The following is a 24,878-nucleotide window of genomic DNA, read 5'->3' as shown; positions in this document are numbered from 1 at the left end:
CTAGGCGGGTCCCTCTGTGCAGCCTTCTGTGGCGGGATTTTGGCTCTCACAGAGAATGCTGGCTAGGGCACCTCTTGAACTTATTTCGGCAGGAAATCCATTGGTTCCAGAGTGCAGATTCCAGATTTGTTATTTTATAGGGCTAATAAGTATGTAATTATCACATTTGGGGCCCTTGGAAAGAAATGCAAACATATACCCCTGAACACCCTGAGAGATGTGAGTGGACCTACCCAAGAGTTCTTGAAGGAACTCTTCACCACGTTTCAGGTACACCCACTCCAGACCAGGATCTGTCAGGAATGAAGGGAGAAAGAGCTGAGACTGGGTCTTAGCTTTAAAAGGAACTGGGGCGGGGGGACACAGGGTAGCAAGTAGAAGAGACTCTGCCCAGCTTTCCCAGTTCCTCTGGAATATTTGGGAAGGAGAGGAAGTGAATGGTGATACCACACCCATTGTTTACAGAATACCTGCCATGTGTCAATCAAGCTTAATCTTTACAGTGCTATAAACTTAGTGTTGACATTCCCATCTCACAAATGGGGAAAATGATTTAGAGCTGTATATTGTCAGTTATCTGTTGCTGCATAACAAAACATCTCAAAGCTTAAAGACTTAGTAGTCAGTTCCTGTGGGGAGCTGTAGGTACTACGGGAGTCAGGAAGTTTGGATGGCTCTGGCTCTGGTTGGGGATCGTTGAGGACCCCAACTCAGATTGAGTTTAACCGGGCCTAGGAGATTTGTTTCCAAGTGACTTGCTCACGTGGTTGACAAGTTGGTGTTGGCTCACCTGTGGCTGGTTGAATGTCACCAAGCACAACCAGGTGACTGGCTCTCCCAAACAGTGCGTGGTCAGAGACTGCTGTGGCAGCTACAGTGTAATTTATGACCTGGGAACTACCTCACAAATACTGCTTCTCTCTCTCTCTCTCTCTCTCTCTCTCTCTCTCTCTCTCTCTCTCTCTCTCTCTGTGTGTGTGTGTGTGTGTGTGTGTGTGTGTGTGTGTGTGTGTGTGTGTGTTTTGAGACAAGCTCTCCTGAACCCAAGACTCTTGATTCTCCTCTTACATCTGCCTCCCAGTCGCTAGGGGTATAAGCATGCTCTACCATACACAGCTCAGCACACCACTGCTTCTGTTGCAGTCTGCTGGCTACCGAGGTCAGTCCCAATTTAGGGTGAACAAGGATTGCAGGAGGCAGAGCTCTTTGGAGGTCACTTCAGAGACTGGCTACAATAGACTGATTCAGGCCACCGCTCAGACCCTACTACTGCTCCACACTTTTGGGATACCCTTAGGTCAGGTGCCGGTCCTATGTGTTGGGTCAGGAGTGGCAGTATTGAAGGGTTAAGATGACTGGAAAGGGCATAAGGGTGCAAGGCAGGCAAGTGTCAAAGCCCCCTGGGTGATAACTGCCTGTCTCTGAGAAAGCCTAAGAAGTCTCAATGGTAGGAAAACTGTGTTCTGGTTTTCTCTCGGCAAGGAAGCTCCCTGGCCTCAAACTAGATAGAGGTTAGCACTCTTGGGTGCTAATATAGGTGTCCGACACTCTGCCCATCTTACAGAGGAAGAGAATGAGAAGTGTGTTTGAATTCATACATTCACTGCTGTAAGCTGGGGAAGGGAGGTCAAGGCAGTCGCATGGTAAGCTTGCACTGTCTCCAGCATGCAATGCTTTCAGAATCAGAATCATCTCACATGCATAGTGGCTATTCTCCTTTTGTAGCCATTCAAAGGACCTAAAATTTCAGGGGAACAGAGTCTGTACCCAACAGAGTGACAGAACTGAAAACACACCATATTTTTATGCCACAGCCTAGCTGGATCCTTCTTATTAGGAGTTTTTTTTTTTCTCCTAGTTAGACAAGATTTAGAATTATGAATGATTCCCTAGAAACATCGTATATTGACTAAACATGCAGACTTGTCCTTGATGAGAAGCAGACATGGTCAGGAGGGGGCTGTTATACCACCAGGTGACGTTCAGGTAGAAAAGGAAACCACTAGATAGTCATGAAATGTTCCTGGACTCTCAGATGCATGACTATGAAGACTAAGGCTAAAGAATTCCCCCACAATTCCCCAGAGAATCCTCAGAGGATTTTGAGTTTCAGCCTGAGAAAACAAGAAGGGCCATCAAAATACGGGCAGATGATGAGGAGAGGTTTCTGATTCCATGTGTGAAAGGACTTGGCGGGGCCCAGGGAACTGCTGGCCACCTCTAGGCTTTGCTGGAGGAGGAGCAGCGATGAGGACAGGTAGGCTGGGCGGGATGTGAAGCATGCCTGTTTTCTTTTAGACAATAGGGAGCCACTGAACAGTGTTGAAATGCAGCTGGAGCAGGGCCTGGCCCATTGTAAGTATTTGGTAGGAGTATTATTACTACTCTTGTTCTTTTTTTTTTTTTTTTGGTTTTTGGAGACAGAGTTTCTCTGTGTAGCTTTGCACCTTTCCTGGATCTCGCTCTGTAGACCAGGCTGGCTTCGAACTCACAAAGATCTGCCTGCCTCTGCCTCCCAAGTGCTGGGATTAAAGGCATGCGCCACCACCGCCCGGCCCTACTCTTGTTCTTTAGTTGGAAGGTGAAAGGTGTGCTTTGGTAAGATAATTTTGAAAGCTTGGCCAGAATAATGATTATAATGGTGAGACCTAATAGCTCCTGAACACTTACTTGAGGATGAGACCCCTTCCAGGCCTTACTTTTACTTAGTTCTTGCCTCCTTATGAAGTAGTTCTCATCTTACAAATTGAGGTACAGAGAAAGTAACTTTTCCAAGGTAGCCAGTGGGCATAAGCAAAGTGAGCATACTCGGCAGGTGAGAGGTTGGTCCAGGAAGGAGATGAGAAGGCCTGCACTGGAATGTAGCTGAGGAAATGGAGAGGGATGACTAGGGGGAAAAAGGTATGCATTGGAAAAAATGACAAGACTCACTTCCATATTGGAGTAAGGTGTGTGTGTGTGTGTGTGTGTGTGTGTGTGTGTGTGTGTGTGTGTGTTAGGGAGATGTATATGTGATCCAAAGACCAGTGAATAGGGGCCACAGAGCCCCTCTGGCATTAAAAGAAGGGATAGTTGGTTTTTCTAGGATAAAGTACAGGAACAGGTCTTTAGGGGCATCTTAAACCTCTGAGCCAGATTCATGCAGGAAGGACCTAATACCTGTGCCTCATATGCATTGAAAACAACCATGTTGGAGCATCTGTAAGGCCTGGGATGACTCTCTGGACTTAAGGAGTTCTATTTGCAGGGAGATAGAAAGAGGACAGCTTAGAGTGGATTTACCAGGCTTAGGAACAGTACCACCCAGCTACTAATGAGTTCAGCCCCTGGGGTTGACATTTCAGCAAAAAGGATGCTGAGGGAGGAGGCAAAGGTCTGGTAGAAACCAGGTCTGTGGCTGTTTTGCGTTTCCCTGTGATGATTATGAAACACACATTCCCTTTAAAGGGGTGCAGAAAGTCCAAGTCTCGCCTGCATGGGATGGGGCTCTCTCCACAGAGATCCCAAAATTTTAGACTGAGATGGTAGTGATGATTTTAGGAGCAGCTCCTGCTGCTGGGATGGGCTCTGTGCCAGGCTGATTGGGATGGGGGGGGCGGTGTGCAGAGAGGCCAGTCTGCCATGGCACATGGGGCTGGCTCTCTAGTGGGTGAGAACATAGTGTGTGCATGTGTGGCATATGTGTCTGTGTGACCCTATTCGGAAGTCCCGGAGACCCGCATCTGCTTTGGGGGCCCCTTGCAGCAAGAAATATGCAAGCCCTGGATTTTGCAGGGTGTTCACAGGGAAGGGGATCCATACCCACAGACAGTCCCCAGGACGTCTGGGGGAAAGCAGATCTGTAGGCACATTCACACCAGATCCATCGGACAAAGAGACCGGATATTTTGCTGTTTGATAAACTTCATAAAACAGTGGAGCTGAGTGATTTTGCTGCCGTCTGAATAGAAGTATCCTAAGAACCTATGCCAAGAAGATAAATAAGACCGGGGCTCCAGGAGAGGAGCTGAAACAAATGTGCAGCGAGAGGTACATCAAAGTAAAATTAGCTCTCTTGACTGGGGCTCTGTGTGTGGTGAAGTGTGTGTGTGTGTGAGCATGTGTGCGCATAGGCCTGTGTGTGTGTGTGTGTGTGTGTGTGTGTGTGTGTGTGTGTGTGTGTGTTGGGGCAAATGTTTGGCAGATACTAGGCCACACTGAGGGGCCCAGAGATGTACCCTGGGCTGTTGCCAACCCTTCTGAAGGCTGCTGTCTACACAGCAGGCTTGCCTGGAACTTAGCTAGGATTAGGCCCAGCTCTGCAATGGCACACAGAAAAACCAGCATTGGCTGTAGTTGGAGCACTTGGTCTCATAATCAGCTAGCTGAGGGGCAATTCAAGCTGGGGAGCTTGCACTCCATGATTGGGAATCCCTTAGTGGGCAGGGTCAACCTCTGTTGTTTTGCTAAGAACTTTCTTCTGCATGGATGACAGGAGCTAAGAGCCTGGGAGCCTGGGTGTAAGACATTAGCCTGCTCATACTTGGTTCCAGGTTCTCCAGGGGCTCTAAAAGACACATAGGGACACAGGATAGAACAGAATGTGAGGCCTGGATATGTGTTCAAATGTCATACAATGCAAAGGTTCTCCAAATGTAGTCCTCGATCCGGCAACAACAGCATCAGGGTTACGAACAAGGCAATTTAGCAGGCCCTACCTCAGACTAAGTCAAAAGTCCTTGCTGTAGGGCCCAGCCATTTTTATTTTAGCATGTGGTTCACCCCCGACCCCCAGGTGATTCGGTGGCATTCTAAAGTTCTGAGACCACTGATAGAGTCTGTCACCTTCACTTAGAAAGGAGGGGTTGGAGGCCTAGAGCGGGGACTTCAGCCCCCAGTTCAGAGCTAATTAGTTCATAGCTGTACTTTCTTCCTCACCCATATGGTCTCAGCTTTTTATTTTGCAAATTACACAAGGAAGGATTTTAATAACTTTTTTCTTAGAGGTAATTGTTGTGTGTTTATATATTTTCCATTTGCTAATAAGCTATTTAGGTCAGTTGTATCACTGGCGCCCAAACTGTGTGCTCCCCCACCTTATGGTGCTGGGGGTGCAGTTCAGGACCGTGTACACAGAAGACAAGCACTCCAATGCAGAGCTACACATCCAGCTAAACTCTGAAGTTATGTGCTATAAAGTTCAGGCTCTGGGGAGGCTCCAAGGTCCATTTCTCCTTTGGCCCCAAGCCCAAGCATATGGAATGTTTCCCTAGCTAGCCCCTAAGGCACCAATACCATGCTCTTCCTCTCTACTGGCCAGATCCTGTCTGAAACTAGCCCACCAGCCCCATGGTCTCACACTGCAGATGTTTTGGCCAGTAATCCCTCCCTCAGTCTGCTCTTGCCAAGTGAGGGTGGACTTAGTTTCACACACTGGCCTCTGCTGCCTTCCTGAGGAGAAGGACCTCTCTTTCCGGCTCTTACAAGTGGGCCCAGCATGTTTCCAATATCACACCAATGTTTTCTTCAACAGAGTAACTCTGTAATGGGGCAGATTTGTTCTCTGTGTGGAAACATGTGGGTTCTTGTCAGAGGCCATGAGAATGAGTAAAGTGAGCATGAGTGGGTTGCCCTCCACATCTGGCTTCCCTAGCTGAGCTCAGAAGGGCAGTTTCCTAGAGTCTGTGTTGTAAGGAGTGAGGGGCCCTCTGAGACTTTTGGGTGAGTAACTCCTTTAAAGGAGTAGAGCCACCATAGACAGTATTTTTTATATCCACCCAGATTCTTAGGGAAGGCCATATAAAAATTCTCTTTGGCTTGAATTTCCTAGCAAACAGGGAAGGAACCAGTTTGCTTTATCCAGTAAACTGGACCTTGCTGGAGGATTTTTAAATGCTGTTAAGAGGGTAGAAACCCAGGCTCGTTCTCCTCCAGCGTGAGACAGAGTTCCTATTCCTCTCATCAGAGTTCTTTCTCCGGCCCCAGAACTCAACAAACCAAGCCCCTGCCCTCCTGGGAAACCCCTACCCCGATCCAGGGCTCTCTGAAGGAGGCATCCTTGCCTCTGGTGCTGAGGATGAGCCTTGTTGGGCTCACCAACATCCAAGATCTGTATTTTGTAGCTCAATAATTAGCGCCGATTCAATTTTCATTTTGAGTGTTTAACAAAGCCCTAGAGATCACCCGGGGCTCCCTGGAGCGTTGCAAAAGCAGGTTTGGAAATATCAGATGAAGAGAATTCTGGCCAGTAAATGACAGACAAAGGACAAGCAACACAGAAGCGATGGGAAGGGGGAGAAGTTTTCAGTTTCCATTGGATCTCCCAGACCGGGCTCCCGGGCTCCCGGGTCTCTGGTTGGTGATTAAGGAAGCGTCGGATCCTCTTCATCAGAATGGAGATTGGAAAGGGACAAAAGTCTGCACCAGACAGGAGACAAAGCGTCTCTGGGCCTCCTCACCCAGACAAGGACAGCCATTATTGCTCCAAAAAGGGACACTCTACCCACATCTCCTTCTCCCCTGCCCTCCCAAGTATATTGGACTCGAGGGAAGCCCCTGTTTATGATTTCAAAGTCGGCTGTTTTGATTCTGGCCCCTACAACTTTGCCTCCTGCCCCGGAAGATTTATTTTATTAAGTGGTCCACACCTGAAAGTAATTGAGTCTTGGCGTGGATGCGGGGGCTGCAGAGAGAAGATTGCGCAGCGGCAGCTCACAGCATTTGGGGAACCTCCCGGTGCCCAAGTCTTTCCTCAACCTTGCGCCACCCCAGGGCCAAATATTATTTTGAGGGGAAGTAGCGGGGCTCATGTGAAGGAAGGAGAAAAAGTGGGGAAAAGTGGGAGCTAAGTATGGATGTGGAGATGGGGCTGAGCCCGGAGCCACTCCGGTACCCCGTTGCGGGGCTGGAAGGCCGGGCTGTCCTGTTCCCTCCCTCGCATCCTCGCGGATCAGCAGGGTTTGATCCGCACCGACACAGTTCACTTCTAAAATGGGAATAAGAGAGAGATTGAAATAGATAAAAAGGGCTCGAAGTTTAATGTCAACTTCAAGCCTCTATAAAATGAGATCAAAGGGGACCGGCGCTTGGCTTCCTCCGGGATCGCCAGGAGCTTCGGGGCGCTCTTAGAGTGTAGTCCGCCGCCGCCAGACGCGCTCTTCTCTCCAGCCGGGGCCGAGGACGCAAGCGCCGCGGCGTGGGGCCTGAGTTCTGCTATGGCACACGCGAATGCAACCCGGCACGGTGCTCGTGAACTTGGGGCCGTCGCAGGGTGCCATCGGACCTCCCTCCCTGCTTGTAGCCGAGGCGGTGGGGAGATGAAAAGCGCGAGAAGGGAGCCCGGCATGAGAGAAGTCCTCCACCGACCCACGATCCGATCGAAGTACTCTCTTCAGGTGCGTGACTCCGGCACCGGGTCCCTGCTGGCGCTCTCGCGGTCACAGGCAGCGGCGAGGCGGCGGCAGCCGGCAGCGAAGCACTGGGTCCCGTCAGTTGTCCTTGTCCGTGCTTGCGATGTGGGCTCCTGTGCTTTTTGGAACTTTTGGGGCCCAGGCTGTACGTGCGCTTTCGTTTTTTTCTCTTCTCTCCTAATTGCACTCTTCGACAAACATTCGTGTGTGTGTGTGTGTGTGTGTGTGTGTGTGTGTGTGTGTGTGTGTGTGTGTGTTTTCTTTCTCACCTTTCCCTTTTGTCTTTCAGAAACCCTTCTGAAAATTTTCTAAGGCGGATGACAAAATGGAGATACCAGTGGTCATGGGGAAACTAGGCTTAAAAAAAAAAACAACTCTGTGAATTTAAGATCTAAGGGAGCCTTCATGGTTATGGTGAGGAGAACCGTGAAGGGAGAGAAGCATATTTTGAGAATAAATATGGAGAATTTTATTAGTAGTAAAATTATAGTCTCTTACTCTCGCTCCATATAAAAAAGAATTATAAATCGTGGGCTTCTTTGCCTGTATCGGTTTTACGCACTGTAGCATTCCACCTTCCCGACATAAAATTCCATGCCTGCAGAGCTTGCCTATAGGTGAAACCACATGTGTTTTGTGTGTGCCTGTGTGTGCTGGCACAGTAAGCTCGTGGCGATGGACAGCTCTTGGTGATGTGCATTGGGAGAAGGGTCCCTAATGTGCACACGGAGGGTCGTTTGTGTTTGGACAACTGTGGGAATTACCCCGGACTCACTGCAATAAATAAACCAGCCCAAAGACCTTCACCTCTAGCCAGAAGTTACAGGAAATTCACAAGCAGAAAAGGAGACAAAAACATAAAAAAAAAAGTAAAATTAAGGAGAAAAGGCTAGAGGGGAGTGTGGAGGGAGAGAGGGAGAAAGAGAGAGAGAGAGAGAGAGAGAGAGAGAGAGAGAGAGAGAGAACCCGAAAGACACAAAAGGAATGGAAGGTCATATGAACATTCTGAAGGGAAAAAGGAAATGGAATACTTAGAAAAAGGAAAAAAAAGGAAGGAGAAGAAGGATGGACTGGTTGGAGGGAAACAGAGAAGGCACAAATGCAGAAGAAATGTATCAGGAGGTTTGAAGATACAAAGGCCCTTGCTCAAACGGGCTCTGGTGGGGTGGGGAGAAGACAGAAGCCTTGGTAGGTGGGAGCCTCCCCAGGGCCAGATGCCTCCCCAAGGGCCCCCAGCTTCTCAGGTTTCCCCAATGTAAGGGAAATCCAGGGGAGACTTTGTGGGCGCAGCCTGCTTTATACCCGGATCTGATGATGCCGTTCATTTGGTTTTTAAACAGTAGGTTTGCAGTCTTCTGGGCTGCTACGGGGGTCTGCTAGCCATCCTCAGAACCTGCAGATTGGATTGAATTTCGGCCACTTTGATGGTCCTGTAATCGGCTCCCAGTTTTCCAATTTCCAGTCCCCTCCACCGGGCTGGGGGTTGAAAGGGACTTTAAAGACGCCTTTCCTTTGATAATGGCGCACGGTTACATATTTCCATAACAATTTTCTTTACCAGATCTGAATGTCTGATGTAGTCCCAGATGTTCTGGGGGGAAAGAAAAAGGGAAGCAGTCCCCTCTGTCCCAGGCTGCCAGACACTTGAAACAAGGGGAACAGGCGCGGGGAGGCAAACTCGATGCCTCCCTCACCTCCTCCTGGGGGGCAGACCCTCTTTCAGCAGTTCTCTGCTCTGGCGCCTCCCTCGAGCCCTTCCACAGTAAGCCTACTGACACTTCTGAGGACACATCCTCTGCATGTGACTCTGGCACCACTTGGCCCCAAAACACCCCCTTTCCACCAAAACTTACCTATCCTGCATTCCCGCCATGCTCTCTTCTTGGTGACTGTCGTGGAGCTGATCAACTTAATGTCATAGGAGGTCAAATTGGTTCCAGGTGTCACTCCTGGAGCTTATGAACAGGCCCTTCTGCAGATCTAGCGTCCTCAGGAGCACCCAGAGACCTTTTCTCCCTTCTCCAACATTTATTGAATGTCACTGTGGAAAGCCCCGAGATGCATGGCAAGGTCAGCCAGCCTGCCCTCATCTCCAGCTCTTGATGCAGGCAGCAGCTACACTCTTGGAGAAACGAGGCAGGTATGCAGGGAAGGTTGAGTGAGTGTGAAGAATGCTGGAGAGGGGTGTCATAAAATGGATGCAGTGTTCAAAGGCAGCATCTGGGAAAGCTTCATGGAGAGCACAGCAATTGTTCTGGGACTAGGAGGACATTCAGGGTCAGACTCTGAGATGATGGGGGAACTTCAGGCAGTGTTACCACAGTCAACATGGGGGATATTTTGGGGGCAGAGAGACATTGTGCTTCTTAGTCCCACAGCAGATCTGGTAAGACTGGAGCAAGTTTCTCTCATTTATTACATTCCATCCAACATTTGTGTCCAACAAAGCCTAGACCGGGCATGTGCTGGACTCTGGGGCATGGGAACAGAGAAGACAGGCCCCCACTGCTTGAACACTGTGGCAAAGAGCATATTCTAAATAATTCCAGAAGCTATTTGGGGCTGCTCGGCAGAGGAGACAAGCAGGCAGTCTCCCACCTCTGTCTCAGCCACACCCATTCCACTTGTGTGTACTGGCGCTTCCTGGGAAGCTTCCTTTGGAAGAAGGCTGGCAGGAATTGGGAGGCTTGACTTAAAAGTGAAAACAGAATTTCCCTTGTTCATAGGAGTCTAAGTGCTGTGAAAAACAGCTAAGGGAGGGATTAGCTAAAGGCAAGTGTGAAATGTGTCAGAAACCAAAGATTATGGTTACGTTCTAACCCAATTCTGAACCCTTGAACTTCAATTAAATAACTCCAGTGCTGAAGCTGGAGAAATGACTCAGTGGTTAAGAGTGCTTTGTTCCTTTTGCAGAGGACCTGAGGTTTGATTCTCAGGTGCCTCAGAACCGTCTTTAACTCCACTTCCAGGGGATACAACACCCTCTAGTGGCCTCTGTGGGCACCAGGCACATAAGTGGTGCGCAGACATATGAGCAGGCAAAACACTCATACATATAAAATAAATACACCTAAAACAAAAACAAAACAGAAGTCCCTTCTCTGCGTTCCCTGTCTCTCTGGCCTGTGGATAGAGCACATCTTAGGCTCCATTCTGCCAGGTCCTATGGCACAGCTTCCAAATCCTGCTTTCTTCCTGTTCCCAGTTGGTTGGGACTGGCTGGGTTGCAGCTCTTCTAGAATACTCAAGGGCTCCCATCCTAATGATGGAAGGCCAGGCCCCAAAGACAGGGGCGACCAGCCTACTGAACTCTCCTTAAACACCATGGATTGTGACATAAAAAACTGCCACTAGGGGGCAGAACACAAACACCAGGCTCCCCTCTATGTTTTGGCCTTGGTCACTGTACTTACAGAATTCACCCAGAGCAGAGATGCTCAACCTGTAGGTCACGACCCTAAAAGACCATCGGAAAACACAGATATTTACATTATAATTCATAACGGTAGCACAATTACAGCTATGAAGTAGCAACAAAATAATTTTATGGTTGGGTGTCACCACAACACGAGGAACTGTATAAAAGCATCAAAAGTTCCCTTTTATACAGTTCCCCCAGCCTCTCCCAGCCTCTAGCCTATCCTTAACTCACCTTTAGTTTTTGCTGCACTATAGCTACTTAGTCTCCACTCATAGTGCCACTGGTTTCCTCACCAGCAGGATCCTAGGCTGGATTCTGTCTTCCCCAAATACCCTCATGTGTACCTGGCAAATTGCTGAGGCATCCACTCTCCCTGCCTGCCCTCAGTACCCAGGCTCTATCCCCAATGCAAGTACCAAACATTCTTTGTTCAGGTCCTTGTGCTAGGCACCCACTGTGGGAAGGGCAATGTTAAACATGGCGGCTGCAGGGAGGACGGCCTTCCAGATGCATGCCCCTGAGGCCCCATGGGGTAGGCTGGGAAGTAAGGCTCCCACCTGGGCTTTGAAAAGTATGTCATCTCCAAGTTCAGGGAGAGGCAAGGACAAGCCTGTCCTTTCCCTGGGGATTCCAGGGAATCCCAGCAGGGTAGAGCTGGGTAGTCATGTAGCCAGGCTGCACCCCAGGTGACCCATCATCTCATTTTTGAACCTGAGAGTCCTGGTCCGGGAAGTCTCTCAGAGTCTGAGGAAACCAGCATGGTTTGTCACGCTAACTCTCCTTCCCCTTGGGAATGGGCTGTCCCTCCAGGACCTTCCCTCTCTGGCCCCCATGTTCCCCCTTTCTCTGTCTTCTCTACCAAGCAGGGTCTCCTCCAAGGTCCTCTGGGCTGAGCCCTGCCCCAGCCATGACCCCCCCAGCCATGATCCCCTCGCCTGACCTCCAGGGCTGCCCATTTCCCTTTCACTCAGCTACCCCTGATAAGAAGACTAGAAACAGGTTTGCCCTTTCACCTCTGCATATCTCTCTGAGGAGCCTGCAGGTCCCCACATCCTGGGTCACATCCTGAGAGGCCCTGTGCCTCCCCCAGGTTGTGAGCCAGCAGCTTTGGAGGGGGGTGTGGGGCGGAGCAGAGGCCACAGCCCTCAGGAGACAGGCAGCTCCTTATCTTGACCTACGAAGGCCCTAGTGCCTGCTCCTAAGACACAAGAGCTGGCTGGAAAGAATGGCAAGCTGGCTGATCCCTCCCCAAGGTCTTTGACTGACATTCTTGATGGAATTGGCCGGATGTTTCTCCTTCGTAAGAGACACAGCCTCCAGCAATACAGCTGTGCCTTCCTAGGCCTAGCTGCAGCTGGAGGTATGGAGAGCCCAGAACCCCACACTTCCTACTTTTGGGATAACATCGCTGGGCCAAAGGTCTCCAGAGAGGGGCTTCCATGAGGTCTCAAGAGGGTCAGCATGACTCATATCTGATTACCTTCTGAGATGGTCCTCTGGATTTCTGCTCATTGGTGTCTGAGGACCCTGCCCTGGCATGCTCATCTGACTGATCTGCAGTGCTAGGTGGACCACCTAGATCTAAGAGCTTGCTTGGGGTCTGGCTTTGGTCAAGTGTTGCCTAAGATAATGTCACACCAAAACCCATTCTGAAGATACTGTCCTTTAGAGTTATAAGTGTGATCAGGTGCCACTTTAACTCCCAGGGTTCAGTGCAATCTTTGCTGATGTAGAGGGTCTCTCTCAAATTTGCATCGGTAGGAAGACATCAATGAGCATTTGAATTTGTGGTCTGGAGGTGATAAGAATCAAACAGAGAATTTTTCCCTTTGGTGAGCTCCCACCACAGGGGTTAATTGGCCACAAAAAGGGGGCATTATCCACCTGTGGTCTGCAGGAAGTAGGGAAGGGACAGAGGAGGGGGGATGAATCCCCCTAGACCCTGGGGAGGTTTGGGTGATTATAAGCTGTGTGTACAAGGATGAGCCCAGGGCTATGTTTTGTTTCTGTATCTTTTAGGGTCATGTTTTTCAGACTTTAATTACTTGAGTAGGACCTCTGTGGTTTTGATTACATCTGAGTGTGCTTGTACTACTAACATTTTCCTTTAACTACTGCACACGCGCACACGCACACACACACACACACACACACACACACACACACACACACACACGTATCTTTGGGAGGAAACTTCACGTCCTTACTATAAACGGAGCATGAGTAGCACTTGCCGTAAACAGAACAGCTACACAAACAAACAGGCTGACAAGGTAGCAGTGTTACTGTGCCGTGGCTGCGGCTGCCTGGGCGGGGCGTTGAGCCTCAGGTTTGCTTTCTTTTCTCAACAGGAATGTTGGTGGGTGTTAGGGGTCTCAACCTCCGTTTGCCACATTTTGGAGGACCTGATGTGGTTATTGTTTGGAGGGCACGTTGTAGTCACATGGACTGAGAGCTGGAAGGATGTGTGTGTATCCAAGATGCCATCTAAGATGATCTCAAGTCCTCCCTGGGAACTTGGTGGCTCGTGGGCGTGCCCAGTTGTCTTCCGTTGGCCACTGTCCCTCTCAGTGAACTCCTGGGGATGTCTTCTCTTGTGTCAGACCTCTGCTTCACTGCAGCTGTGGTCTTCAGAATACAGGGTGGGGGTGGGGCACTGAGGGAGCCGCTGGAAACAAGGCAGGAAAAGAGGCAAGTCTCTGGTGCTGCCAGAATATTCCAACCTTGTTGGGACAGCAGTTCAAAGATCTTTTCCACTGGCCTTAGTGGAGCTGCGTGTTTTCCCTAAGGATTCCAAGACAGCCCCAAGCTTCAGCATAGTCCAGTGTTCCAGCGGCTGCCTCTCTGCCCCTGCCAGACATTCTCTCATTCCTCGGAGACCTGGACCTACAGTCCCAGAAGTCTGGTGATGGACCTAACAGACACCTCAAACATCACATGCTCAAATGAGCAAAGTCTGCCCCAGCCCGCTAGTGTCCCAGATCCTCACATCAGCTGTCAGGCCAAAAGTCCACATAGCCTCTTTCCACGCTCCAGGTCCAACACACTTGACAGTGCCTTCTGGATATGCCCAGAGTCCAGTGACTTCTACTGCTACCCCAGGACCTGGCCTGCTGCCATGCCCTTCAGCTAGTCCCTTGGCCACAGCGTCTCATGACGCTCAGAGCAAATCAAAGCTCCTTCTGCAAACTGAGCCTCAGCTTTACCAGTCCCTCTTCACACCCTCTACCCAAGGCCTGGTGTGCTTCCTCTATGTGAGCCCCTCGATGGCTATCATACCCTTATCCAGATTCAGGGCTCCTGCCCCGCTGTTCCCTCTGCTGGGAGCACCCTCTGCCCTCACCCTCACATGACTCAGGTCCCACTCTTTCACTTTGTTTACGCGGCTTCTTAGAGAGAGGTCTCTGAAAAGACAGCCCTCCCCACCGTGTGCTGATCCCCTCCCCTGTTTTATTTTGCCTTACAGCTCTTATTGCTATTGACATTGTTTGTCTGAGAGTCATTATTTCACTTTCACTTTGATGGATAATTTCACCGGAAACAGAATTCTAGGTATCCCATGTCAATGCTTGAAATCCTCACCATCCTCTGGCGTCTGGTGCAATCCTTATCTTTGTTCCTCTGTGAGTAAAGTGTTTGTGCTTTTTGGCATCATTCATGATTTGTTCTTTGTCTTGGTTTTTCACAGTCTCAATGCAGGATGTTTGGTGTGGGCTTTTTTTTTTTTGAATTATATTATCTATTTATTTGCTTTCTTGTTTACTGTCTCTGTCATGAGATTAAATTCATAAGGATAGGGACTTCGTCTATGTGCTTCCCACTGGCAGGAACATTCTTGAAAGCTAACAGCATGTAATAAATACTTGCTACATAATTCATAAACTCTCAAATATAGAGCTTCTGGATGGTAAGTTTGTGTAAGAAATCTAGGGGCTGGAAAGACGCCTTAGCAGTTAAGAAAGCATATTCTTTGACTTCAGTTTGGTTCCCAGTACCCATGCCAGGAAGCTCACAACTGCTTGTAACTCCATCTCCAGGAGGTCTGAGAGACACCTCCTTCACCAGCACTTACCCTCATACAGACACTCATGTACATAATTAAGAAGAAAATAAGCTGGGCGCGGTGGTGGCGCACGCCTTTAATCTCGGCACTCAGGAACCAGAGACAGGCAGATCTCTGTGAGTTCAGGCCAGCCTGGTCTACATAGTAAGTTCCAGGACAGCTAGAGCTATGGTTGGGGTTGGGGTTGGGGACTAGGGAGAAAGAAAGAAAAGCTTTTATATATATAAAAAAAAGGAAATAAGCAGTGTTATGCAATGTAATTAATTATAAAACCAGGTTTCATTTTTGCATGTTTGAAGTTACTTTGTTTTTATATGAAATCGTCAGTTGGACTGGGTTGGAATCATAATCACAGCACTGGCTTAGCCATGTACTAGGTGACTGCCACAGCCATATGCTGTTTAGCAGGCTTCACGTGTCCAATCTCACTTCTCACCAGAACTCTTTTTAGAGATGAGGGAACGGAGGCATAGAGAGACCAAGGCACTTGTGTGGAGTCACACAGTATAAAGAGGTAGACCTAGGACCTGAAATGTACTCTCCTTCTGCTTCCTGCTTCTGTTTATGTCTCAGTGGGGAGTGAACAAAGTGCGTGGACCCTGAGCACACAGCTGAGTCCGATCTCCCGTGGATCCTCCCAGCCGTGGAGCGGGAGCCTGACCTGTGCACCGTGGGCATCCTCAGGATTCTTTCAGTCACTCTTCAGAGTGGCCCTGGCTCAACCACTATCACAGCAATTACCGCCCCCCCCCTTCTTCTTTTTTAAAAGTGCTTGAAGTGCTTTTGGTTGTTATTTAATGTCTTTTCTTGAGTAAATTAAAAAACGAGAAAACTACAGCAGTTTTGCCATTTGTACCACATTTGGGAACAGCAAGTTGGAATCCCTACCCAGACTCTGCTTGATCTTTACATGGGCAGAATAACTTCCCTTTGGATGTGGAGGTGTAGCTGTTGGCTGCTGAGGTCAGCTCCAGATGGCCTCCCTGGGACCTGAAACTGCCCAGAGCCTTCTGGGACTCCCACTCTTCTCTATCCATGTAAGCCACTTGCCACGAGGCTGCAACCCTGTCCACATCACAATCTTGACCCTGTAGTCCAGGTCTGGCCACCTTCTATGGCTTCCTTGCAACAAGACTGGCCTTTCCCCACACCAAGCATGGCCTTCACCAACCTCTGGCCATTTTTTTTTTTTTTTTTTTTTGCTCATGCCTGGGGCTGGATTGGGCCAATCCAGGACCAAGCCCTAGGGATGTTACTGAGGATGAGAACTCTCCCCGGGAGGAAAGGTTGCTGTACAGATGGAGAACAATCCATAGACATTTCTTGGCCCCTGGAGGCCCAGTGTGCTCTGTAGCCCTGGTCATTCCATCCCCAGCCTCCCCAACACAAATACAGTTCCCCATGGAGAAGTGGAGGGGCCAGTAACAGTGAGACTATCTGAAGATGGCCTCAAAATGCCTCCCTACCCTCTATTACTTGCCCCCAGAGTTCTCCCAGTTTTTCTCAAAGTCTTTAGACCATTCAGGAGTACCTGGGAACCAAGGCAAGGGCTAATTTTGAGAAATGCAGCAGAGATGACAGACAACGGGGGTGGGGTGAGGGGGGTTGAGGCAAGACTCAGACACAGGATGAGGGCACAGAGCAAGCAGTGCCAGACCTGGTTCACAGCATCAGCCAGAGAAGACATGATCCCTCCCCAGGTTATAGCTTCTAGGGCTCCTGGAGCATGCACAAGGGTGGGGGATCCCCAGCTTTCGTCTCTGAGATTGCTGGGGTAACTGTATAACTTTGGAGCTATGGAAGGGGTCTTATGGCCCTTGGACAGTGATGCCTCTTTGTCTCTTTTCATACAGCCATGTTGGCCATGAGCTCCAAGGTTCTCCAGGCACTTGAGGAGAGACCAGGAGAGACAGGACAAGATGGAGGCTGAGGGTCCCAGACATCATAGTAAAGACCTCCTCAGACCTACTGCTCTCTTGCTTGCTCCCACCCTGGCTAGTGCCCATTCAGAACTTCACAAACTCAACTCCACAATCTTCAGCCTTCCCTGTTCCTGGTCTTGGGGCCCTTCCCTTGGTGTCAGCAGCAATTTCCTGGCAGGCCTGGTGACAGGAGCCTGAACTGGCCCAGGGGAAACTCAACGCCATGGTGTCAGCAACGGGTGTCTTTCAGTGTCTGGGGAATGGGGTTGATACTATACAGAGCCTATGAGGGGCTGGAAGACTGCCACCGCCCCTCCCCGACGGCTCCTTCGTCATCCCACATTCTTCCTGCGCCCAAGAACCCTGGTGACAACCCCTCCCCCCTTTCATAACAGGACTAAGGGTGGAAAAGGCTACCTGCACCGTAAAGCTGGGGACAGACAGTGTCCTGCCCTAGAAGGTAGTGTGAAGATGCTGACCTGGGACAGGCAGGATGGCCCCTGTCCCTTCCCTGTCCTGACATCTTCACTGCAGACCCCATGGGTGGCCACGGCCAACCTTTCTGTCTCTGCTTTGCCTTGTTGCTGGGTGTGGGGGCAAATTGCCTTCTTGGGTGCCAGAAGGATCCAGCGGGTGGGTGAGCCCCCTTTTCTTCTCTGTCCCTTCAGGTCAACAGAGCTACTTTCCCAGGACTGATCCTTGAGGGTTGAGACTGCTTGTGACAATGTATGGTCTGCGGGCTTTCTTTTCTGTGGCATCTGAATGCGCCATCCATGCCTGAAGCTGTGCCAAATAACGGACAATCTCTGTTCCCAGGGGACCATGACATAGTTGGGGAACCAGACTGGAAAACTTCTATGACAGAGGAAATTAAAGATTGTGATAGAGAAAACACTGGCTTGGGAGGTGGGGGGGAGCAAGTGTTCAGTCTGCAAAAATGTGCCCAGAGCTTGAGCGGTGTGCCTAGCATAGACCAATTTCTTCAGTTCTAATTGCCTCTTCATGGGACAAGATGCAAGAGATACATAGGATACATACATTGTCATTTGAAATTGTACAGCATGAACATAGTCACCATGTTTCCTGGGTCATGCACGTGTCCTCAGCCTTGGCTTAGGGATTGACTGACCCTAAGCGTGAGATAACACAATAGGAAGAGATAAAGAAATGGAGCTGGAAGGCTCAGCTAGAGGTTGGAATGGTTTGCTGTGGGTCTGTGTCCTGGTTGATGTCCACGTCAGCTCTTTTCTTGTGGTCAGCAGGACTCTATGCTGCTGTTACTGATAAACCTTCTGACCCATGGGCAAGCTGCCTCCTCATTAAGTTTTTGGCCAGGAGCACAGCTATGTGCTCTGAGCTTCGGCCCCCTAAGCTCAATTGCCCTATCAGATCGGTGGGTTACCACTGATGCTGGGGGTCTCAGGAGAGCATCTCCTAGCAGCTGTCTCCCACTCTGCAGAAGAGAAAACTGAAGCCAAAACAGGCAGCAGTTTGCTCCAGCCATGCCCAGCTCTCTGAGGTTCTAGACCCTAGGCTCGCAATCCAAATGATGATGGCATTATCCAAGGCTTGCGGCATGTGGAGCCCTGTGCTGTGCTCCAGGCTGGGTAAGATAATATAATTGTTTCCAAACTTTGTGGGGTTTATGGACTAATTAACAATTTTAATTGAAGGATGAATATAGGTGTGACAATTTTTCCTTTGCCAGGACTGCCTAGAATTCCTGCCTCCATCATGCTATGTAATAGGAAGCAGCATTTTAAATCATTAAGGAGGGTAGAATGTAAAACTTTAAAACAAAAACACAGCCATATGAACTCCATACTTGCTTCTTTCTCCTTCTCTTCCTACTGCCAAAGCACCATTACCCTTACCATCATCAAAACCCTCCCTTGGGTCTGCCCCGAGAGCCCTATTCTCTCAGAAACTGTGGCCCAGAGTGTAAGAGTCAGGTTGGAGAAGGGGCAAATGCATCCACCCTCCTCACTCTAGGGTGGGGACTGTGGGCCGCCCTGGCCCTTTACCCTCAAAGCCTGCCTCTACTTTCCTTCTCATCCTTTCACACCCCCACCCCCGGCCCCAGACCCCCTCCCCCTTCCCTTATCTGCCAGGGACCTGACCTGCAGAGGCTCTCTGCTCCACACACTCCCAGCCCCAGGATGGTACCACTGCCCAGCTCGGCAGGCTTGTGCTGGGCTCTGGGAGCTCTGCCCAAGTTGCCTGTTTCCATCTGGGTCTTTTTACTTGTGCACTTAGCCCGAGGGTACTTGGCTCCCAAGGAGTTGGGACATTAGCCAAACACCCTGAGCCTTGGGCATTTGTGCCAGCTTCTTCTTCCACTGCCTGCATGACCTTGGACGGGTCCCTGGATCTCTCTGGGCTCTTTTTTGTTGGCTCATGGACTTATGGTAGGATGTATACAGTTGTGGCCCACAGGACTTCCTCTTAAGACATTGGCAAATGTGGGCTGGGAAAATAGCTCAGTCAGTCAAATACTTTCATTGCAAGCATAAGAGCCTGGCTTTGATTCCCAGACCCCCTCCAGCCCCCACACCGCGTGCCCAAGACAGGGTCTCACTATGTAACTTTGCTTGTCCTGGAACTCACTCTGTAGACCAGGCTGGCCTCAGACTCACAGAGATCCACCTGCCTTGGCCTTCCTAGTGTTAGGATTAACGGAGCCACTATGTCTAGTTTTTTTTGTTGTTGTTGTTAGAGTTTTTTATTTTTATTTATTTTACTTTTTAAAGACAGGCATAGTGGTCATCTCACTGCTGGGGAAATACAGACAAGAGACAGGTAGTCCCTTGGGACTCACTGGCTAGCCAGTCTAACCTACTTGGTGAGTTCTAGGCTAGCAAGAGATCCTGTCTCAAAAATCTAAGGTGTGTGGTACCTAAAAAATTGACACCTAAGCCAGGCGGTGGTGGTGCACGCCTTTAATCCCAGCACTCCAGAGGGAGAGGCAGGCGGATCTCTGTGAGTTCGAGGCCAGCCTGGTCTACAGCGTGAGATCCAGGACAGCTAGGACTGTTTCACAGAGAAACCCTGTCTCAGAAAACCAAAAAAAAAAAAAAAAAAAAAAGCCTACACCTTTAATCCCAGAGCTTGGGAGGCAGAGGCAGATGGATCTCTGTGATCTCTGGCTTACACACACACACACACACACACACACACACACACACACACCACACACCCTGCAAAGAAAAGTTGATAAATATCTCACAGTCCCAGACTGGCTAGTATTCTGACTTATCGACCAAGAGACCCAGGCCTGGTGATGACACGTGGCCTCGGAGGTCAAACATGGCCGAGCGAGCGTAGCAGCAGGGTCCAGACTTCTGGCTCCCCTTTGGAGCTCTCCTTCCACACCCCCAGCTCCAGGCCTTTATCCAATTCCGATGTGTCCCCAGGGATGTCATTTGTCTCCCAGCCTCTCTCTTTGCCAGGCCTTTGTTCCCTCGATGATCTGTCTACCGCCTTGCGGGCTTTTAATATAGCATTTTGCTACTTGAGTGGTGGCATGCCTGGGCACAAAAAAACGTCTGCACACCATTTGCCTGGGTTCTATGGCAGCACTGGCAGGGGTCCTTCTGTCAGTGGGGGGTGAGTGAAGAATACTGACAGACCCTCCCTCTCTTTCCCATTATCCCTCACTTTGGAGGCTAGGAGGAAGGCCCTCCTTTAAAAAAAATTGCTTTCTGTTGTTCCTCTAGGCTCCAGGAAGCGCCCCAAGCTTCACACCCCTCCCTCCCCCCCCAGTTCTCCAGCTCTTCTCCTGCCCAGTTCCCTGCCCCCTCACTCTAGGATGGGGATTGCGGGCAGCCCTGCCTCTCCCCAGTTCTCATGTCTCAGGAAAAGCATCTCTTTCCTCCCTCCTTCCCATCCTTTTCATCCTCCTGGGCCCCAGGTCCTCTCCCTCTCCCCTTATCTGCCACGGATCTGACCCACAGATGCTCTCTCTGCTCCGCATGCTCCTGACCCCGGGATGGCATCACCGCCCAGCCTGCCTGCCCTGGGGGCCAGCTCCAGTCTGCTCACTCGCCTTCCCTTTAGAAGCCCCCGTGTCTTGAAGCTGATTAAAACAAACACAGCTCATATTTTTGTTCTTAATCCAATCTGTGCTGTGGTAGGGTCTAGGAGGGAGGATAGGATGACAGTGAGAGACCAGGAGTTAGACAGACTCCTTAGTAGGCAGACAGATAGGGAGAGAGGCCATGGCTAGGTGATAAAGGTGGTGAATTTCCAAGATGGCCAGCTTCTTCCTCAACCTCCTGGTAGCTTTTGTCTCCCACCCACAGGCCCCCTGCTGATGGACTGGATCAACAAGTTCAAGGCTGGATCACGACACAGTTGTGGACAATGAAGCATCCTGTCTTCAACTGACCAACCCTAATGTAGGGGAGGGAAACTCCTGAGGCTTTAACACGCACCCCCTCACCCTCAAGAAGAGACTGGACTTTTAGCTTTCCGAGTCTGCAAAGCTGAGGGTCTTTTTCTGTGTCTGCCGCGTGCATGTGTTTCCTCACCCGCAATAAATGCCTTTTTTCAACTGTTGATTTTGTCTGCGGTGCTTGAGATTTCTCTGCTGCTACAACCTGCTGCACTTCAGATCTTTCCTGCCTTTTAATTCTTTAACTGGCAGAGAAAATGAACCTGGCCCAGACCCCTAGACTGTATCATTCCAAGACCCCTAGACTCTATCAACAGCAGCACATTTTCCAGACATGCCGGGAGGTAGTGCCAGGTCCCAGGTCCAGACCCCAAGTCCCCAGCTGCTGTGGGGGCCGTGGTGCAAGCCGAATGGTGGCTGCATATGGGGGTGGGAGGTGGTGGGGTGGGGTAGTGGTGGTGATGGCCCCCTCCTCAGGCAGGACTCCACTGCAGATCTCAGGAAGGGTAAGAGGACCAGTGGGTCAGAAGTTCTAGGGGCCTTCCCAGAAGGGGAGGTGACAGATTCTTCAGGAAACGGCCAGCTGGGGGCAGGGCTCCCAATAGAGGCCTTTATTCTCTCCAGCTCAGAAACAAGACAGAATCTCTTGTCTCAGCAGAGTCCTTCCCATGACATCCCTCTTCAGCCCTTGGCCTTGGAGCTTCCCAGGGGCACACAGACCCAGACTCATTCTGTGGGCACCTTCTAACCCCATAGGCGAGTCTCCCAGACCTCTGCAAACTGCAGGCCCGTTTGACCTTTCTGTACTTCCTGACAGAGGGACCCTCTGCAGAGGGAGGGAGTCTGTGCTTTGGAGGCCAAGTGACTAGGTTTCACTCTTGTACTGGCCGCTTGCAAGCTGTGTGACTGTGGAAGACTTGTTTAATCTCTGTGCACCCCAGTTTCATCATTTATAAAGTGGGGACAGAGGCAGCACCTACTTTACAGGGTTACTGTGAACATAGTATGTAGAGTAGAAGCACTAGGGAAACTCTTTGCATGCTGCTACTGTACTGACTATGCTATCTATAGGAAGAAGCTATATGAACCTCTGTGAATATATATGAGCATGCCTGTGGCAAATTCTAGTTCTATATATTGCAACCGGAGGGAATGTTGATTGCCATTGCTACTTCTGAGGACGGGCAGGTAACTAGGCTATAATGGTTGGACAGTGCTAAGCAAAGCGTAACCATCCCTTGAACCTCCAGATACGTACTTGTAAAATGGGGGAAAAAAACCAGCTTCGGGGAATGGTTGTGTGTTTTAAACACACTTGTAGCATACCTGTGTGCATGGAGTCTTAACATTCTATGACTTTTTATAAAAGAGACCAGAAGAGACAAGCCTGTCTAAGAGAGAAGGGAAGCTAGATCAGATCAATTCGAAAGATAGAGAAGCAGGGAGAAAGAGAAGTAAAATAATCCATAATGGACTCTGGCTCAGAGAAGGGGACAGGAATGAGACTAAGAAACATGAAAAGGGAAGAGGGAAGGAAAGGCTGCTAGGTAGGAAGGGCCGGTGTGGTGAGAATGCTCGTAACGCCAGCACCCTGGAGGCTGAGTCAGGAAGACCGCTTGTTCATGCACAGACTGGCCGCAGCCTGTGACCTGCCACAAGAAGCCGGTGGCTGGGATATAGCTTGCTTAGCACATGTGAGGCCCTGGATTTGATCTACAACATAGGATGGGGAGAGGTAGAGCCAGGCTTGCTAGATGGGGGGCAGGCAGGGAAAGAGCTAGGCAGTCAAGATGGCGGGAGAGCACAGCTGGTGGGGGTTTCACTGCTGTCTGCTTTGGTGAGGCCTCCTCCCTAGCTCCTTACTGCTCCCTCTTTCCCTGTCCCCAGGAACAGAGACTCTCAGCCCTTGGCACTTAGTGTCGAGGTCCTTCAAGCGATCTCTGGACTAGCTGGGTTCAGTGGAGCTGTAGGCTTATAGTTTTTGAGGGCTAAAATGATGCCCAGGATCCATTATTTAAGTCCCAGTAGTGACAGCTTGACTGCCTGGCCACCTGTGACATGGCCTGAAGTTCTTCCCAGCTCAGGACTTGCTACCCCTACAGAGATGTTTTCTGGGACCATTCCAAGACCCATCTTCAGCTTCTGTGACAGGAGATGACTCAGTGGCCAAACAAGTGTTTGGTGAGTCCTGCTGTGCTCCTACCTGAAGGGTGGTGGGTAGTGTGACCCTAGCAGACTGCCTGGGCTATAGGATGGGTGGGTGCTCCGTCTGTTTGCCTTTGGTCGTCATTACCTCCCAGGCTGGAGAGGGCTCTTCCTCCTTCTGTGCCCCATGGTCACGTGGCTCGGACTAGTCCTCCGAGATGCATCAGTAGGTCAGGGGAAGGAGGCCTGGAAATGGCCCGTAAAAAGCTTGGGCCCCCTGTAAACACAGAGCAGGGGCCTTTGAAAGCCCAAAGCACTTTTATGTGCTAGTTAAAGGGTCTTCCTGTTGTGTCGCCAGGATTTACGGGAGGTGGGTGGGGAGGTAGGGGGCGGTGAGGCCAAGTGCAGCCTTCATCCACTGACACACTGACTTCCAGAAGAGAGGGGAGGAAGGGAGGGCCTAGGAACTTCTTGGCCGTCACCCTCCACTTCAAGCAGGGACTGGATGCCTTGAGATCCTGAACTAGCCTGTAACTCCCCCCCCCCCCCCCGGCCCCCGTAGAGGCAGTGATGCTGACCAAGGAAACAGGATGAATCCAGGTCAGGGACATCCACAGTCAAGGGGAAGGAGGCCCAGGACACTTGGCAGAGCTTACAGGGTAGAGTCAGAGGTGCTCAGACCTGCGCAGAACTAAGACAATGCTTCACAGGAGACTGATCCAAGGCCTTTGCCCACGCTTGGCGTCGAATGCCAGCATCAAGGCATTCCTGGGAGCATCTGCTCCATCACCATTCATGAGTAGGAGACTGTCAGCTTGCCTTCCTATAACATCTGATAGGAATGTGATATTTGTGAATTTAAACCTAAAACAAAAGCCTCACACAATCAACAAACTACTCCCTCTTGGAACAGTGAGGCACATAATCTGATCTCTTTTTCTCTCTGGTTTAGGTGGGCTCAGCATTCGGGAACTGGGAAAAGAGTCCCTCCCTGACTTATGTGGAAGGAGAAAGATACTGGTCCTTGCTCTCCACAGCTCTTCGCTCACACCCTTAAGGACCCACTGAAGCATCAGTTCATAACCCAGACCCTAGGTGCCTGTGTATAGGACTGAAGGAAGAAGTTGCCATTTGTTGGTGCTCTGGAGTTCAGCTTCAAGCTGGTGATTTCCCGATCTGTTCACTTCCACCTTCTTGCCTCCTTAAGTGTGAGACACTCTTCACCTCACTTAGCAGGTGGCAGCAGCATCACACTGTGCCTTTGTCCCTGAGGTCTGGCTGGTCTATCATACTCCTCATCCCTCTGCTTGCTCTGTCTGCTTCCGGACTCACTTCTTCCTCTGTCCATCCTTCCAGGGAAGCAGCAACCATAGCCACACTCAGGACCTGGGGTCCTCGGCTCTGTACTCAGGCAGAAGGATTTCTATATTGACCTCACTGTGATCCCTGTCCCCAGTAAAACCTGGTCATGAGGCCTCAGGCCTCTGGCATTCTTCCCTGATGCTGCTGTTCTCCCTCTGCTCCTCTGTGACCCTATTGAGTTTCC

This window comes from Peromyscus californicus, unplaced genomic scaffold (assembly GCF_007827085.1).
Source record: "Peromyscus californicus insignis strain IS unplaced genomic scaffold, ASM782708v3 Scaffold_9__1_contigs__length_137607984, whole genome shotgun sequence".
Lineage (NCBI taxonomy): Eukaryota > Metazoa > Chordata > Mammalia > Rodentia > Cricetidae > Peromyscus > Peromyscus californicus.
This window is presented reverse-complemented; position numbering follows the sequence as displayed.